Consider the following 16,111-nt stretch of genomic DNA (forward strand, 5'->3'; position numbering starts at 1 on the left):
TCCATAATGCCACTTCCTTTCTCAAAAAGAAGACTATGAAATTGGCTTTGGGGCAATTCGTTTTATTTTGGAAGTTTTCTTGTCGATTACTTATTAAAAGCAAACAAAGAAAAAACCCCAAACCCTCATTTTGTTCCGTTTTGTAAAGCTGGGTAGACAAGAGCTAAGCAGGGAATATTGGAAATGTTCTGTCTTTTGAAAACGGCAGTTCTTCATGATTGACATCTGGAAATGTCAGTCACACGTGCTGGTTATTTTCGATGGGATGGTAGTTAGTTATCTCATCACCTATGATATTAATGGTATTATTTTTTAAATGTCCCTCCTATTTGCTGTAATGTACTAAAATTGCCTTTAAAAACAAAGGTCATATAGTACCTCATCCTTCTAGTGGGATTGCAAGATAAATGGCACAAATCCACTCTAATTGGATCCAGAAATCCCTAGGTATTGGGCCATTAGTAGTAACAATTGTTCCTTTAATAATGTAGAATATTCCCAATGCCAAGTGTGTTCTGTGTTATTAAGAAAAAAGATTCCAAAAAACGTCTTGGTTTAAAAAAAAGAGCAAGTTTGAGTGTGATGAAACTTCAGTTTTGTGATGATTCAACATGCAATGTGGCTTTACTTAAGACTGAAATCAAACCATGTTTCCAGGATGTGAAAGAGGCATCTGGAACAGCATTCTGCCGAACAGCACTGACGGACTAAAAAAACGTCTTTGGCCACGACCAAGTCGTCGGCATTAGTTCCGGGTCATCAGTTTTCATTGGAATGGTGGCAATGTCAGTTAGTATTTGTCAAAACCTTAAATACCTTGTAGTAAAATATTGCAGCAGACTATAAACATTCGCTTTAGAAACACTTCGGGAAGTAGACGTGTGGAGCTGGGAAATGGCCTGAGACACTGACTACTAGAGCTGCTTCCATGCAGAGATGCTCTTGAGCTTGGAACGTGTCCCAAATTAGATGTGTTGAGATCCCCCCCAGGCCGTGGTTTGCAATTCAAATATTCCGACACTTTCCATGCAGCCTCTTAGGCTCCCAGTGGTGGGGTCCTCTGAATGTTCACAGGTAAATGGGAAGCTTTGTTCTCTGGAGCATGGAGCTTAAGTAAGTTTTGGTAGAAAAGAGATTACGTGGGCATATGTGAGAGCTGTGCTTTGGTGGTAAACTCAAACTTTGAAAAAATCCCGAAGTCAGTAGCTTTTGAGCCTTCTGATCACAGACGGGGCGAAAGACCACAGTTTAGTATTTGCCCAACTGGCAATACTAAACTGCAAGTCTGTCTAGATTATTTCAAAGAGCCATCAACCGTTCATTAAGTGTCAGGAATTTTTGCTTTGGAAAAGTCATGGAGAGATTAGAAAGGTATGCGGCAGGTCCCTGTTTACCTGTAGCCGAGCCATTTTGTCCCGGATTAATTCCTTTGACCAGGGAAGAAGAGTACTCTGTGTTACCCAGATTTTTTCCCCCTGATCTTGCAAATAGGTCCCAGGCAATCTCCTTTACTCTCTCTGTTTATCTGTTACTTGAGAGATCTGAGGAGACCCTCATATTTGTAACACTGAGGGATCTATAGGCTGCAGTCAGCTTTCCCTGTTGAGACATCTTCATTCAAATGTTCAGTCTTAGAAATAGCTGGAGAGGACAGATGCTGTTTAAAAGTGCAAACATGCAATGAGCGACAAATACGTCCTAGAGAGCTCATGCACACTCTAGTGAAGATAGACAACAATATTGTATTATACTCATCAAACGGGCTAAGAGATTAGATCTTAATACTTCCAACCACCAAAAAGAAATGATAATTATGTAATTTGATAGAGGTGCTAATTATCACTACAGTGGTAATCATATTATAAAATATAAATGTATCAAATTAACATGCCCTACACCTTAATATACACAAAGTTATATGTCAAATTTAATTCCATTAAAAAAAAAGAAACAGGGCTTCCCTGGTGGCGCAGTGGTTGAGAGTCCGCCTGCTGATGCAGGGGACGCGGGTTCGTGCCCCGGTCCAGGAAGATCCCACATGCCGCGGAGTGGCTGGGCCTGTGAGCCATGGCCGCTGAGCCTGCACGTCCAGAGCCTGTGCTCCGCAACGGGAGAGGCCACAGCAGTGAGAGGTCCACGTACCAAAAAAAATATTCAACGCCTTGCCTGTGACACTCATGTAAGGAATCCTGCTAGCCTATAAACGGATAGAGCTCCCTGTGTTGAGTTTAAACTCCTTGAGGACAGAGGCCATGCATTTGTCCTCCTGTGTCTGTCTGGATTAGCTTGGCCCATTAGGGATGTCACTCTGAGTGTCCCTATCTTTGGCAATTCTCTGGTCCCATTCATTCCATCTCTCGGTTGGTAGCCATCTGGAGTGAGAGAGCCCCCTATCTTTGTGCTCCAGCATCCTAGCACATAACGCACTGTCTTGACTGTCCGGGGATCGGATATTTCATTTCTGTATCTCCAGCGCCAAATTCAGTGGGCGCTCAATACATGTTGAAAGAAATGAATGAATGGAAGCCACTTGATAAAGGTTAGTTGAGTTGAATTGAGTAGAGCAGGCACACCCCCTGGTTATCACTGGGGTGGGATTTAGTGCAGGTGGTGTAATGTAACTTGACAGTGTAGTTAAATATTGACAAGCAGGAGGAAGCATACTGGTCCTGTTGGAAAGAGGAAAGAAAGATCTGACGGTGGCTGTCAGATCAGAGAGCTGAGTCTGTAAGGGGCCAAACTGAGTGGCTGCAGTCATCCTGATGGTCCAGCGAGGTCACTCACTGGTGGAGACTTCTGCTTCAGTAGAGGTAAGGATTGGAGCCCAGTTGGGAAGCTGATGGGTTGTGATGTGAGTCAATGCAGACTCCGTGCCTGTGGCTTGGAGATGGCTGGCATCCCAGACGCTCTCTGCCGGCTGCCCCTTCACGTGTAGCTCAGGCTGATCCTCATTTAAGGCAAGAAGCATGAGTTCTGTTTGAGTCTGTCTCCCCTCACCCCACGTTACCGCCCTCCCTAATGATTTGTGCTTTAACACAACCTCCTGAAGTGATTGGGGTTGGATGCAGGTGCGTGCGTTCTGAATGCTTCGTTGAGGAATTTGTCCGTATGAATTCATGTGTAAATGCTCTTTGATGCTAACGATGAGAGACGTGTAGCGATAGAATGAGGATGTCGTAAACAGGTTCAGTGCTACCTGGGTGCTGCTTTATGTATTCAGGGATGGGAGGGGGAGATACATTAGGCAGTGTTTTTAGCTCTAATATCCAATGAGGGAGAAAGCTGAGGTGAGTTCAAGGAGAATATTTGGTAAGTGAGAAAATACCAACAGGCAGAAATGGTTTCGGCAGGTCTAGCTTTTCATTTAGAAAAGAATATGCGTCACCTTGAGAGAAAAAGGCCCCATTTGACTTTTTATCAGCTGGCATATTGCAGGTTAGCTTTTAAGAAGAGAAAAGCTACTCTCCTGTTCATAATTAAGTAGTCAACATGCAGCAGTAAAAAAAAAAAAAAAAAAAAAAAGCCATGGGAAATCGTTTTTATTTAGTTTCTTGCCTTTTAGAGGAGAAAATGTTGCATGACTGATGTGGGTTCACATCTCAGCTTGGCAAGTAACTAGTTAAGGCAGCCTTAATTTCTGTGAGCCTTTATTTGTTCATCTGTGAAATGGGCAGAATGAAATTGACTGGCAGGTGGCTGTGAGGCTTGAATAAAATTACACACACACACACACACACACACACACGCACGCACGCACGCACGCTGGAGTCTGCCTGGCCCATAGCAGATCCTTTCAAAATATTAGTTCTCCTTTCCCAATTTCAAAATGCTTATTCTGTTTTATCTTTCTTTAAATAACAGCTTTATTGAGATGTAATTCACATACCATAATATCCACCCATTTAAAGTGTACTCTTTCATCATTTTCAGGATATTCACAAACTTGTGCAACCATGTCCATGGTCACTTTTGGAACATTTTCATCTCCGCACAAAAGAAACCTCGTCCCCACTAGTAGTCATTGCCCGTTTCCTGCAATGTTGCCAGGTTCATCCCTGTTGTATATGTATCAATACTTCATTGTTTAAAAATTGACAAATAATATTTCACTGTAGAGATGTAGAATATTTTATTTATCCACTCATCAGTTGATGCAAAGTTAGGTTGTTTCTACTTTGTGGCTATTATGAATAATACTGCTATGAAATTCATATACATATTTTTTTGTGGACAAATGGGTCTATCTTATTTTATTTTTATTTTCTTGGCCACACTGTGCGGCGTGCGGGATCTTAGTTCCCCCACCAGGGATCGAACCGTGCCCCCTGCGGTGGAAACGTGGAGTCTTAACCACTGGACCACCAGGGAAGTCCCTGTCTTATCTTTTTTTTTTTTTTTTTTTTGCGGTACGCGGGCCTCTCACTGTTGTGTCCTCTCCCATTGCGGAGCACAGGCTCCGGACGCACAGGCTCAGCGGCCATGGCTCACGGGCCCAGCTGCTCTGCGGCATGTGGGATCCTCCTGGACCAGGGCACGAACCCATGTCCCCTGCATCAGCAGGCAGACTCCCAACCACTGCGCCACCAGGGAAGCCCATATCTTATCTTTTTAATACAGTTTTAAAACAAGATTCTCACGTGAATTCCCTGGCGGTCCAGTGGTTAGGACTTGTCGCTTTTATTGCCAGGGCCTGGATTCGATCCCTGGTCGGGGTACGAAGATTCTGCATGGAGCAGACAAAACACAAAACAAAACAAAACAGGGAAAAAAACTAGATTCTCCTCCTGCTTCCTGAGAAGTTATGCGAGAGCCCAGGAGAAAACACTGGGAAAGGCTACATCTTACCCAGTGGAAACTGAGGAAAATGGCAAAATGGTCACCACTCTCCTTCAGAATATTGTGATACAACAAGTGGGACTTTGGCAACGTTTATTCTCAAACACAAGTGGATAAAATAAATTTGCCTCCTATACTAGCTTACATAAATGTATATGTCTTGAGTTCTCTATACACATAATCGCTATAGGATCAAGAGTGCACCATGCAAGCAGGTAGACATTGAGTTTCTTGTTTGTTGGTGTATCATGATTACTAATTAGGAAAATAGAAGTAGCATATGGAAGGGAAGGGATTGCAAAATCAAATGTTCCCACGGCCCAGGAAAATAAGATAGATGTGTGAAATGAATGGTTAAGATAAGTAACTGTGCGAGCATGATGATTCATTCTGAATCACCTCTGACCTTGTGTCGTGGTGACGTTAGGGGGTGGTGGTGACTACAGCTAAGTAGACCGTACATGTCCCATCTAAAGGGGGCAGAAAACACTGGAAGTCTGGCTGACTGTGCTCAACTAGGTTTACGAGCTCACCTGACAATGCCTTCTAAATTTTCAAGGCAATTAATTTTGAATTGAAAAAAAATCTACTTTGTGGGCCAAATAAAATATGACTGTGAACGGTATTTACCTCACTAGAGATCAGTCTGTGGCCCTTCAAACGGGGTAGATCATATGACTTAGCAACCCCAACATTTTCCCAGTGGGGCTAATTGGGGCTAATTGCAGTGTTGTCCCCCTACTAATTGTATAATTCTTAGTTTGTCTCTATTTCTCTGACCCTCTATTTCCTGTTTGGAAAATAAGTGTATTGATGAGATATGCTGAGTTGGTCTTTTTGCCTCTAGCACTGTAGAGTTGCATAAGAACTGCCCAGTTCAGGGTTCTGAGTCCGGCAGCAGCAACACAGACTATGTTATGGACAGAAGTAACGTTCCAACAGGTGACAAACCGAAAAGGCAGGGGCGCTCTAAACAGCCTCCTTTACGTTTCTTGCGTACATCTTAGATCTGCTTGGGACAAAATCTGTCAGCCTTTGACTGAAAAGTTCCTTTAATTTACCTTCGTTTTTGAAGGATCTTTCCTCTGTAGCTAGAATTCTAGGTGGACAAGTTCTTTTTTCTTTCCTTGTGACCGAACAGGTCCTCAGCCTGAACCCACTTTAGGCGTAAAAATTTGCATCCCTGTATTGCTACACTAAAACACTTATTTTTTTTATTTGTCCATTTTGTATTTATTTAGAACAAACCCATGACAAGTACCAAGGGCAATGGAGTTCTGTAATTCTGATATTTGAGAATTTCATGGTGGAATATTTCCAGTTGAAATGTCCAAACACTGCAGAGATCGCAGCACCAATCATAACGCCCTGTGTGTCTGCCTTGCGCTGGTCTGGGCCACCCAGCTGTGCCCAGTGTTGGGCTGCAGACCTGGGAAAGCCAAGAAGGAGACAGCAGCCTGGACACCAACATCGCTGTGCTATTGAGTTCTCCATTTGTCCTTCTGACCTTTCTTTTTTTTCACACAGAGGCTGATGCAGGAGGAACTCATTAGAACGATAGTAAGGGAATCAGGGATTTTACTATTTGAGAGTAGCCCTGAAGTCCGAGAGGTCTAATTACTACATACTTGGGTTGGGTTCACTGTGCTTTTCATTCCTTTCATCATATGTCCCTCCAGGCAGTCCTCCAAGAGCAATTGTCCCCATGTGACAGACAGTCAAGGAAATTGAGGTTCAGGCCTTGTTCAAAGCCTCAGAGCCCATTAGCAGTAGAGTTGAAATCAGGATGCCTATCCTCCAAGGTCTTGGTCTGTCACTTGACCACAAAGACAAGTCCCATCTCAGCTAAATAAAGCATTAAAGCAAGGTCTAGGACGTCCTGCGTGGCAGCCTCTAATGCTATGTTATAAGAAATCATCAGTTGGAAGGGGCAGTGGTGAAGGGTCAAATCCTACTTTGCACATGGTTAAATGAAGGGCGCTCAGAGGTTCCCTGTTCAGAGTAGACACACACACACCCCGGTCTACTCCCTGCTTCCAGACAAGTTTGCCTTTAAAACTCTCAACTGAAAAAATCTGAGTTTTAAAACATGAAACGTATTCCCCGTCACCCACGTTGGCGTTCAACAGCCCTCCCTGTTGAAAATTGCAAACAAAATTTTCCCCATCGCAGTTTACATTCATTCTGTCCTCTTGCTTTTCTTCTCACTCAGAATGTTGAACAGCTGGCCACATCGGTGACGTACTAGCCCCTCTACCATCCTGGCCTCTGCGACCCCCTCCACCTCCAGCTTCTCTTCTCCTGGCAAAATAATACCAGGGCCCTGGAGCCTTTGCTCTCAGGTCCTCTCCTGCCATCCTTTGATCTCCATTGTGCTTCTCCTCTGAATCTCCCATTGGAGGCCCAGCAGGACAGTAGCTCCATCTTGCAAAAAGTGCACTAAGGCCTCTCAAATGAGAGGTCACAGAGACCGGGGGTCCCATCCCCACCCCTCGGATTAGCATATTTCCCACATTGGGGTAGCTCTCTGCTGGGCAGGACACCTGCCACCATTCAGGCAGTTGGCCGGCTGGTTGGCCACCTGACTTCCTGAGCTCATAAAATTAACCTGGGAAAGTGAGTCGGAGGTTGATTACATGCTGTGACATCTGTAGTTTCACCTTGTGGGACAGAAGCGCATGCTTTTCGGGGGAGGAAAGGCAATCAGAGGTTAATGGGAAGTCGCCATTTGGGGTTGTTACGAATCATGAGATGCTGGGAGAGCTGTCCCCTCTGGATTCTGTGGGGCTGATGGGAGCAAAGTGCCAACTGTCGGGCCAATAATTGGAAAAACCCAGGTGAGTCAGATGGAAGAGGACATGGTCCTTAATAGAAACAAACAAACCAAAAAGTACATTCTTTTTATTCTAAAATATACTCTCCGGGACAAAAAGAAAGATATTCCCGTCATGCACATAAAAGTGTAAGAAGAAAAGTGTTTTTCATTTGAAGCAACATTTTGAAAGCAGGGTATCTGGCAGTCCTTTTATTGAAACTTGTTTCTCACTCTCGTTCTAAGCATTGCCCCACCCTTCGACGCGTGCAAAACCAAATGTTTGGCAGGGAAAGGGCTTTTGTAACATAAAAGGATGCTGCCCTTGGAGGCCCCTTTCTCTTAGGAAGTTGCGTGTTGCTTTGGAACTGGAGTTTTCTCCAGGATGTGCTCATTTGGTCCAGGGCATGAGATATTTCTCACACAAAGCTTAGAGTGATGAATCTGGGCTGAGTTGAAATCCTACCGAGTGACAAATGTAGGAAAACAGGCTGTAAAAATCCTGCAGGATGTAGTTATTTCAATATGATACCAAACTAACTTTTTTGGATGAGGACAGAGCGGATCACTTTCACTGTCAAGTTGGACATTAGCCCCTTTCCCTGCAACTGCAAGTTTAACAAGAGACGGGGAAGCCCAATCTTTCAGACATAGTCAGGCATTCTCAAGAAGCCTGTGCTTTCTGTTGGCTGTGATCCTTGACATCAAGAGGACGGCTTCTTTTCTCTTCTAAAGGTGCCACATCCTCAGGAATCCTGAGGCTTTTTGCAAATGTGAAAAAGGTTTTCCAGAATATATGGGTTTTTTTCTCTATAGTCTGTTAGGTGATTTCTGACAAACAAATCTAAAGGGATTTTTCAATTGAGCCTGTGTGGAAATTCCTGATTTCTTGGATTTGGAAAACAGAACACATGTGTTTGCTAGGGAAGGATGACTAGAACGAAATTTCCACTCGTTTCAGTCAGTGGAGAAAGGGATCTCATCTGTCTTGTTCCCCATGAGACCCAGAGCCCCACGTGGCCCTGGGTACAGAGGAGGGCGTTCCCTAGATATCTGTTTAACGTGCCACATCATGGAGAGGGCAGGGAGGCCTGAGGTTTCTCAGGGCCAAACAGAAACCGGAGATCGTTTAGTAGCAGAGAGAGCTGGCACTAAATGAAAAAATAGAAATATTTTACTCAACGTGACTCTTGGTCTGACTCTGTCGCAAAATCAAACCAAGTTGCTTACAATCCATCACTCACAATGGTGTTTTACTTTTGCTCTGATAAATTCATCTCCGGGAAACAAAACCATATTTGATAGCTATCTATACCTCTATCTATAACTATAAATCCATTCAGGATAAGTGCATTGTTTCAAAAATCGAAAGAGTAGATCGTTTTTTGGGAAGTCTCGACAAGAGAGCTTTTGTATACAGAGAGGGGATGCGTGTTTGCAACAAAATATTTGAGTATGAAATACAAAAGTACCATTGGGAGGTAGAGCTCTAGTTCGGGGATTGGAGTTTACCTTAATTAGGGAAGCTGCAAATTATTTGCCTGATCTGTTGCCCGGTGGTCAATGGAAACCCTGGTGACCAAACACACTTGTTCAAAGGAAGAGCCAATGCCCCTTTGACCTTTTGATGCATTGTCTGTGGGAGGGATGGTCAGCTGGCTCCCAAAGTGGGCTGGGCCAGCAGCTGCCCTGCCAGCTGGCCGTCACACACGTGCCGCCGCGCACGTGGAGGGGCCTCATGGCCTCACCAGATGCCTTGTAGCAGGGTCTAGCTGATGCCCCACACAGTGCAAGCCAATTTTACATTTCCTATGAAATGGCTGGGTTTGGATGTCATCGACATCGCTTTCAATCCAGCGGAGCGAGCACCTCACGTTTACAGTTTAGTTTCCCAGATGCACGAGCTGTGGTCAGATCATGGCCGCTGGTGACCACAGACGCCAAGCATTTTGCAAGGAATTCTAGATATACAACCTCTTTGGCTGTGACACAGTGCAAATGGTAACATTAATAACCCATTTTACCAGTATGTACTAAGGCAGCCTCAGTGGGGACTAGAGGCTTGAATTAACCTGTGTGGCCAAACTGAATAAATCTGAAGACGTAATGGACAGAAGCAGCTTGGTCTGTGTATTTACCAATTTGGAAAACAGCTAAGCGGAGAGGGAGAATACTGTGGGTCAAAGTTCAACACCAGAGAGGAATGAGAGAATCCCATCAGTGAGTCCTTGACCCAGCAGGCAACATGAGGGACCATTAGCCAGGACCTACATCTGCCCCTGAATTTTAAATGTAATTTATTTATTTATTAAATCTTTATTTTATATTGGGGTAGAGTTGATTTACAACGTTGTGTTAGTTTCAGGTGTACAGCAAAGTGATTCAGTTATACATATATCCATTCTTCTTCAGATTCTTTTCCCATATAGGAATATTGAGTAGAGTTCCCTGTACTATACAGTAGGTCCCTGTTGATTATCTATTTTATATATAGCAGCGTGTATATGTTTTACAAGCAATGTAACTCTCTTGATAAGCTAACTCATGTGTGAAAGCATATGTAAAAATATCATGCTTTCTCCCCACTATATAGTTTGTGTGCTATAATATTCCACCCCAAATAGACTCCTCATTGGGGAAATCTGATTTTCTTGGCTAAAATTGTGAGAAAGCATCACTATTAGAATGGCCTAACCAGGAAAAACTACATCTGAGCATTATGTGCACAGTGAGGAGATGCTAGTGGAGGAGATGGACCATATATTGAGCAGACTAAGGATCATACAAAATATCTTTTAATAAACACAAAGATGGAGCTATATATGTGAGTCAATTTCATGCTGTTTTCAGTGCAGCAAGGAATAAATGACCTCAATTCATCCTCCCTGTCTTTACCCCATTGGCTTTTTTGCCCTTTGCTACTTAGTGATAATGGGAACATTGCATTGCCTTTGGGATAAATGATTCCACTTGAACGATTTACCATGTGGAAACCAAAGGGGACAGGTTTTTAATGTGGAAAATGTTTTAATCTCAGAAAACCAAAAGGCAGACCCCATTTGGAATGACACCCTGTCTTTGAATCATGGTGTGTGTGTATATGAGAGTTCCAATTAAATCGTGTGTCTAGATGTCTAGATATTTTCAGCATAGGTAAATTAGGCCTTACCTAAGTCCTATTTCATAAATAACTTCAGAGCATTTGTGACTTTAAGAACTCCCTAGCTTTTATATGGCTCCTGAGTTATGACAGAAATTGCAATAGCACGACATTTAGTACGTCATTGATTTTTCTTGGAACCCATCCTAAGTGGTTCAGTGACTATAGAAGAATACTATAATAGTACCTATTATGTGCACAGCCCCAGGGGGACAGAGATAGTGAGGTGTCCTTGTATTCTCATTTACGATGCAGTGTTAAACCCAAGACAAATTGTGCAAACTCACATGCCTTCTTGGGCCACCTAACCTTCAACTCCATCACTCTTTATAGAAGGGTGGGAGAAATCTAGTATCCATGGGGACCAGACAGGTAACATACATAAGTGAAGCAGGCTGGGTGGTGAATGGGGCAAAGTGAAGATTTTAAGGCCCATCTTGAGGAATCAGATGCTACTCCCCCTTCCTCCGATTATTATGATAGGATAACATGTTACCGTGGGAACATGGTATGAGCGTGGCATTGCCAGATCTTCCAATTTTTCAGGAGCATCTGGAAAATAAAATTTTTATATGAAGTCTTCTGATTTGTAAAGGTTAGCTCATTTGCTAATTTTTTTTGTTTTAGGTAATTCTAGATTTGCATGCAGTTGCAAGAAATTATACAGAGAAATCCCATATACCCTTCTTTTTATTTCCCCTAATGGTAATATCTTGCCTACTGTAGTATATCACAGGCAGAAAATTGACATTGATACAATACATTGACCTTATTGGCTCCTTCTTTTCCGACTCTGCACAGATCAACCAAATTATAGTTGAGGGACAGATGTAGGCTGTCTTACTACTACTACTTGAAATCTCTGTGAAATTACAGTCTTGCTAGATTCAGAGGACCAGCCCATGGCTCTGGGTCCTCATTGCTGAGCTAAGAAAAGCTGTTTAGAACCTGGCTAGAAGATGGACCCCTCCTATCTCTCTCTTCCTGAATGCTTTTCTGGTCTTCCGGTCTGAATCCCACTCTCATCTTTCCTATTAGTGAGTGCCCAGCCCGGGCTGTGGCCTGACACCTGCCCCTTCTCTCCCCAGTGTGCATCTCCACATGCTGGCCTCCACTTCCACTGAAACTTGGTTGGCTCTGCGTGTATCCTTCAGGCAGGCCTGTCCCTGCAGGCTCTGGCCTTGGACATGCCTTCTGGGCTCAGAGACATCTCAGATTTGCTTTCTTCAAATTCCTTCCTACTTCCTTCTTCTCTCTCCCTCCCCACTGAAGGCAAACACTTAAGGGTCGTGGATATCCAAAGTATTTATTTGTTTGTTCTGGAATTTTGAATCTCAAATATTTATTTAAATGAAATGAGCAATAATTTGGGGATTACAACTATGGATTTGTTTTGCTTTTATAACATCTGCCATAAAAAGTCAGTTTTCTACTGTCAATGGCTTTAAGACCCCCATGATATCGGGAAAAAAAGTGCCCCTAAAGTCTTAGAATGTCTTAGAATGTTGAGGGTAGTAATATGCTTCTAGATTACCTTCTATGTTATAAGGAAAAAGTCTGAGTGTTTGTTGATTGTTGATTGTTCTCATGGACCTAGGTGCATTTTCCAACCTAAGTGTGGGAATGGTTCCCACGCCACAGTGTTGGCATTCCTGGTCATCGTGACGGAAGGTGGGAAGAGGCATTACTGGAGGAAAAAGCAGTTTAATCAGAGACCTGGGATTTCTGAGTACCAAACCAAGGTCAGAATAAGGAGTTCAGCATTAGGCAGAATGTACCAGGGAGAAAAAGAGGGGGCAGAGCCTAGTCACCAGCACACGGTGACCATGATGACCCACGATGGGTCGAGGTCTAGAGACAGCTGCTTTCTCCCCATTACTTTATCTCTGATCTTGTGTGTGAACAATACTTGGAGGCAGAAGCTGTGAAGCTTAGTTGGAAGCTCCCCAGCCGACAATGACCATTCTCACCCAGCACAGCTAGTGATTCAGAAGTTTGTGTCTATCATGGAGAAGAAGCAGAGGAAGGAGATGAGGATAGAGACAGCAGATTCAATAACCCTAAAGTTGAATTTTCCTGGAGTGAACTACTTCATTTCTGGGCTCCCATCCTGTTGGGCTAATGGATCCTTGGGCTTGTGTCTTCCTTGCCAAGCAAGAGAAAGCAATTATAGAAGGAGAAATGAGCTACGTTGTCCCTGGGTCCTCCCTCCATCTCTGTCAACCAGACCAGAGTGGGCAAAGATATCCTCTCTGTTCTGTTTTTGGACTACCCCTCACTCTCCAAGCCCTGTCTTCTATGTTGATTCTGAACTCTTAAGTCTCCATGGGTCCTAACCAGTGCCGCCTGCCCCTCCGCTGGCCCCCGTGGAAACAAGCTGTGAATCCACCCTTGAGCATGCCCAGCAGTCATCCCCTTCCTGCCGCTGGTCCTTCTCTTGCCTCACATCTCCCACTGAGTCCTGCGAGGCCCACCGTCCCCTTCCTAGATGTTCTCCAGTGAATACCTGCAGCTCTGCTTTTTGTTACTTAAGCCAAAAATAGTATAAGGTTTACCAAAGCTCTCACCACGACCCCAGGTATTTCCTCTCCCCTCACCCAGACGCATGACTCTCCAGCAGAGAGCACACAGCAAAGGCTGGTCCTGGTGTTCCTGCTGCTGCTGTGGGTGACACTGCAAGTGACAAAGATGTTGGACTTCAGTTTTCACATCTGCAAATAGAAATATGTGGTAGGGATTGTTACTATCTCTATTTTGTAAGTGAAGAAACTGAGGCTAAGAGAAGTGTAGGAAACTTCCCCATCATCCCACAGCTGGTAAGTGCCGTGGCAGGTCTGCATCTAGAGGGGAAGCCTTGATATTGATGGGATTTCAAGTACCCAGCACAGACCACACAAGGGGAGAGAAGTGGACTTCCCTGGGCTTTAAAATAAATCACTTAAATCCCTGGGGGTCCTTTTAATAACTGTCAACGCCCGGGGTTCTGATTTAGTCTAGGGTAGATTTGAGTATCAATCATGTTTGAAAGCATCCGAGGCGATGCAGAGCCATGACTGCAATTCACTTCTCTACATCAGTGGTTCTTCAGCGAAGCATCTATCAGAACTGCATGCAGGGCTTGGTAACATACTCTCACTGGGCTCCACCCCTAGAGGTTCTGTATTCTGTACATCTGTGGTGGACCTGAGAATTTGCATTTCTAACAAGTTCCCAGCGATGCTGTGCACATCAAAGTTGGGGACCACAACTTCGCACACACCTAGATGCAAGATTGGGGTGGAGGTGGACCTTAGCCTTTATAACATACGTACTGGATACCAGGCAGAATGATTATGCTATATGACTTAGCCAACAAATGACACTTAATCTTCCCAGAAACATTTTGATTTAGGTTGTATTATTCCTTTTTAATATATGGAGGAAACCAAACCTCAGAGAGATGAAATCCGTGCTTCTCAAACTGGGATCTGAGGAGATGTAGCAGGAATTATGAAAACCACACAATGGATATAGCACATAATTTCTTGGACCATGAATTTCATTGACATCAGCTAAACTCTTTGCTGAACAGACTTGAACAGTTTGAGGGGGAAATGTCTCTGTTACCTGTGCATTGATTATCTTTTTTTTTTTTTTTTTGTCTAATTTGGGTCTTCATTGCTGCACCTGGGCTTTCTCTAGTTGCGGCGAGCGGGGGCTACTCTTCGTTGCGGCGCGTGGGCTTCTCACTGTGGTGGCTTCTCTTGTTCGGAGCATGGGCTCTAGGCATGCAGGCTTCAGTAGTTGTGGCTTGCGGGCTTAGTTGCTCCGCGGCATGTGGGATCTTCCCGGACCAGGGCTCGAACCCGTGTCCTCTGCATTGGCAGGCAGATTCTTAACCACTGTGCCACCAGGGAAGTCCCTGCATTATCTTAACTCTGATGTATATTCTAGGCCAGCAAGGGGCAGTAGAGAGTCAAGTCGTGGCTGTAAATTCTTCCCGCTCTCCTTCATCCTTGACATGAAGAGGCAAATGGGTATTAAAATGAGGTTTGGGAGTTATTACTATTACCGTGTACGCATGGTCATGTCTCAAAGGAACCTTGAGCTCTTGCTTTACTGCATCTGTGATTGACTTTTATAATGGAGAAGATGGAGTTTCCTTCATTGTAATGTGTCTAGTACCATTTTTATTAGTCATTAGTTCTGTTATGAGGACATTTCTTAAATAAGCTCTTACCTCATTCCAGTTATTATGTCTGAGCGTTTTTTGGTCATTTTGATAAAAAGTCCATTTTTATGTGGTCTCCAGTTTGACCTTCCATAGCAAAGTCTGGGTAAATGCATTCATTATACAGTCATCTCTCACAGGTTTCCCCATGGACAAGCAGTTTTTCATCCTTTTGGAGTCAGGGGCTCCTTTACGAATCTGATGAACAATATAGACCAGGACACACACACACACACACACACACACACACACACACACACACACACACACACACACACACACACACACACACACACACACACACACACACACACACACGCCTTGCTTTTCAGAGCATTCACAGACCACTGAAGCGCATCCTTGGGTCCTAGCCATGGGGCCCAGATTAAGAACTCCTGCCCAACTCTGAAAGCTTCTCCACGGCAAGGTTTGTGACTTGTCTGAACTGGAGTCTAGCACACTGGCCAGCTAGGAGGGCACTCAGTCAGTGTCAGAGAATAAATGATTTCTACAAGACTGATGGAGTAGGAAATGTGTTTGAGCACTTGTGGTTATTGAGCCATAGGTGTTGTGTTTGTAACAGCGTGTCAGGACATTACAGGTGTGACAGGATACCCCGGGACCTCTGTTGGCTGCCCAGCAGGAGTACTGAATCCAGTACTTTGAATCCAGCGTTAGCACAATCGATGTCCCCTGCTCTATCCCTGAGCTGGTTTCCATAGTAAACCTGTCGCAGACAGGAAAGGCTCTCACTGTGGGTATGGCAGGCTGGATGTTTTTGGAGGGTGAAGCAGGGATAGTAGTTTCCATGTCATGATGTCTGCAATTTACTTCACAGTACTTTAGACCGGTGTGATTTTATGTATGTGCTAACTAGTTTAAATTTCAACTTAAGGGATGATCAGATTCCCTAATTGAAAATCCCCCTTCCAGGGGTGGACAGTCACACTCCAGGACCAGCTTCTACAAGCATTTCAGCCAGCCACCTGAGGTTTTGTGAATGTCCGACATTGCTTTTATTTGTGAAATTAGTGAATTGCTAATTAGCTTGATATATGTTAGAAGTGGTCTTATTGGTGAGGTTCAAGGTACG

At 44.0% G+C, this 16,111-nt stretch overlaps 1 protein-coding gene across 7 annotated transcripts in view; it reads left to right on the top strand.

Moving 5' to 3' along the window:
* NCKAP5 (NCK associated protein 5) overlaps positions 1-16,111 on the top strand; it is a 1,056,997-nt gene that overhangs the window by 249,722 nt on the left and 791,164 nt on the right. The gene's annotated exons all lie outside the window — the stretch shown is intronic.

Source organism: Globicephala melas, chromosome 7 (assembly GCF_963455315.2).
Source record: "Globicephala melas chromosome 7, mGloMel1.2, whole genome shotgun sequence".
Taxonomy (NCBI): Eukaryota; Metazoa; Chordata; class Mammalia; order Artiodactyla; family Delphinidae; genus Globicephala; species Globicephala melas.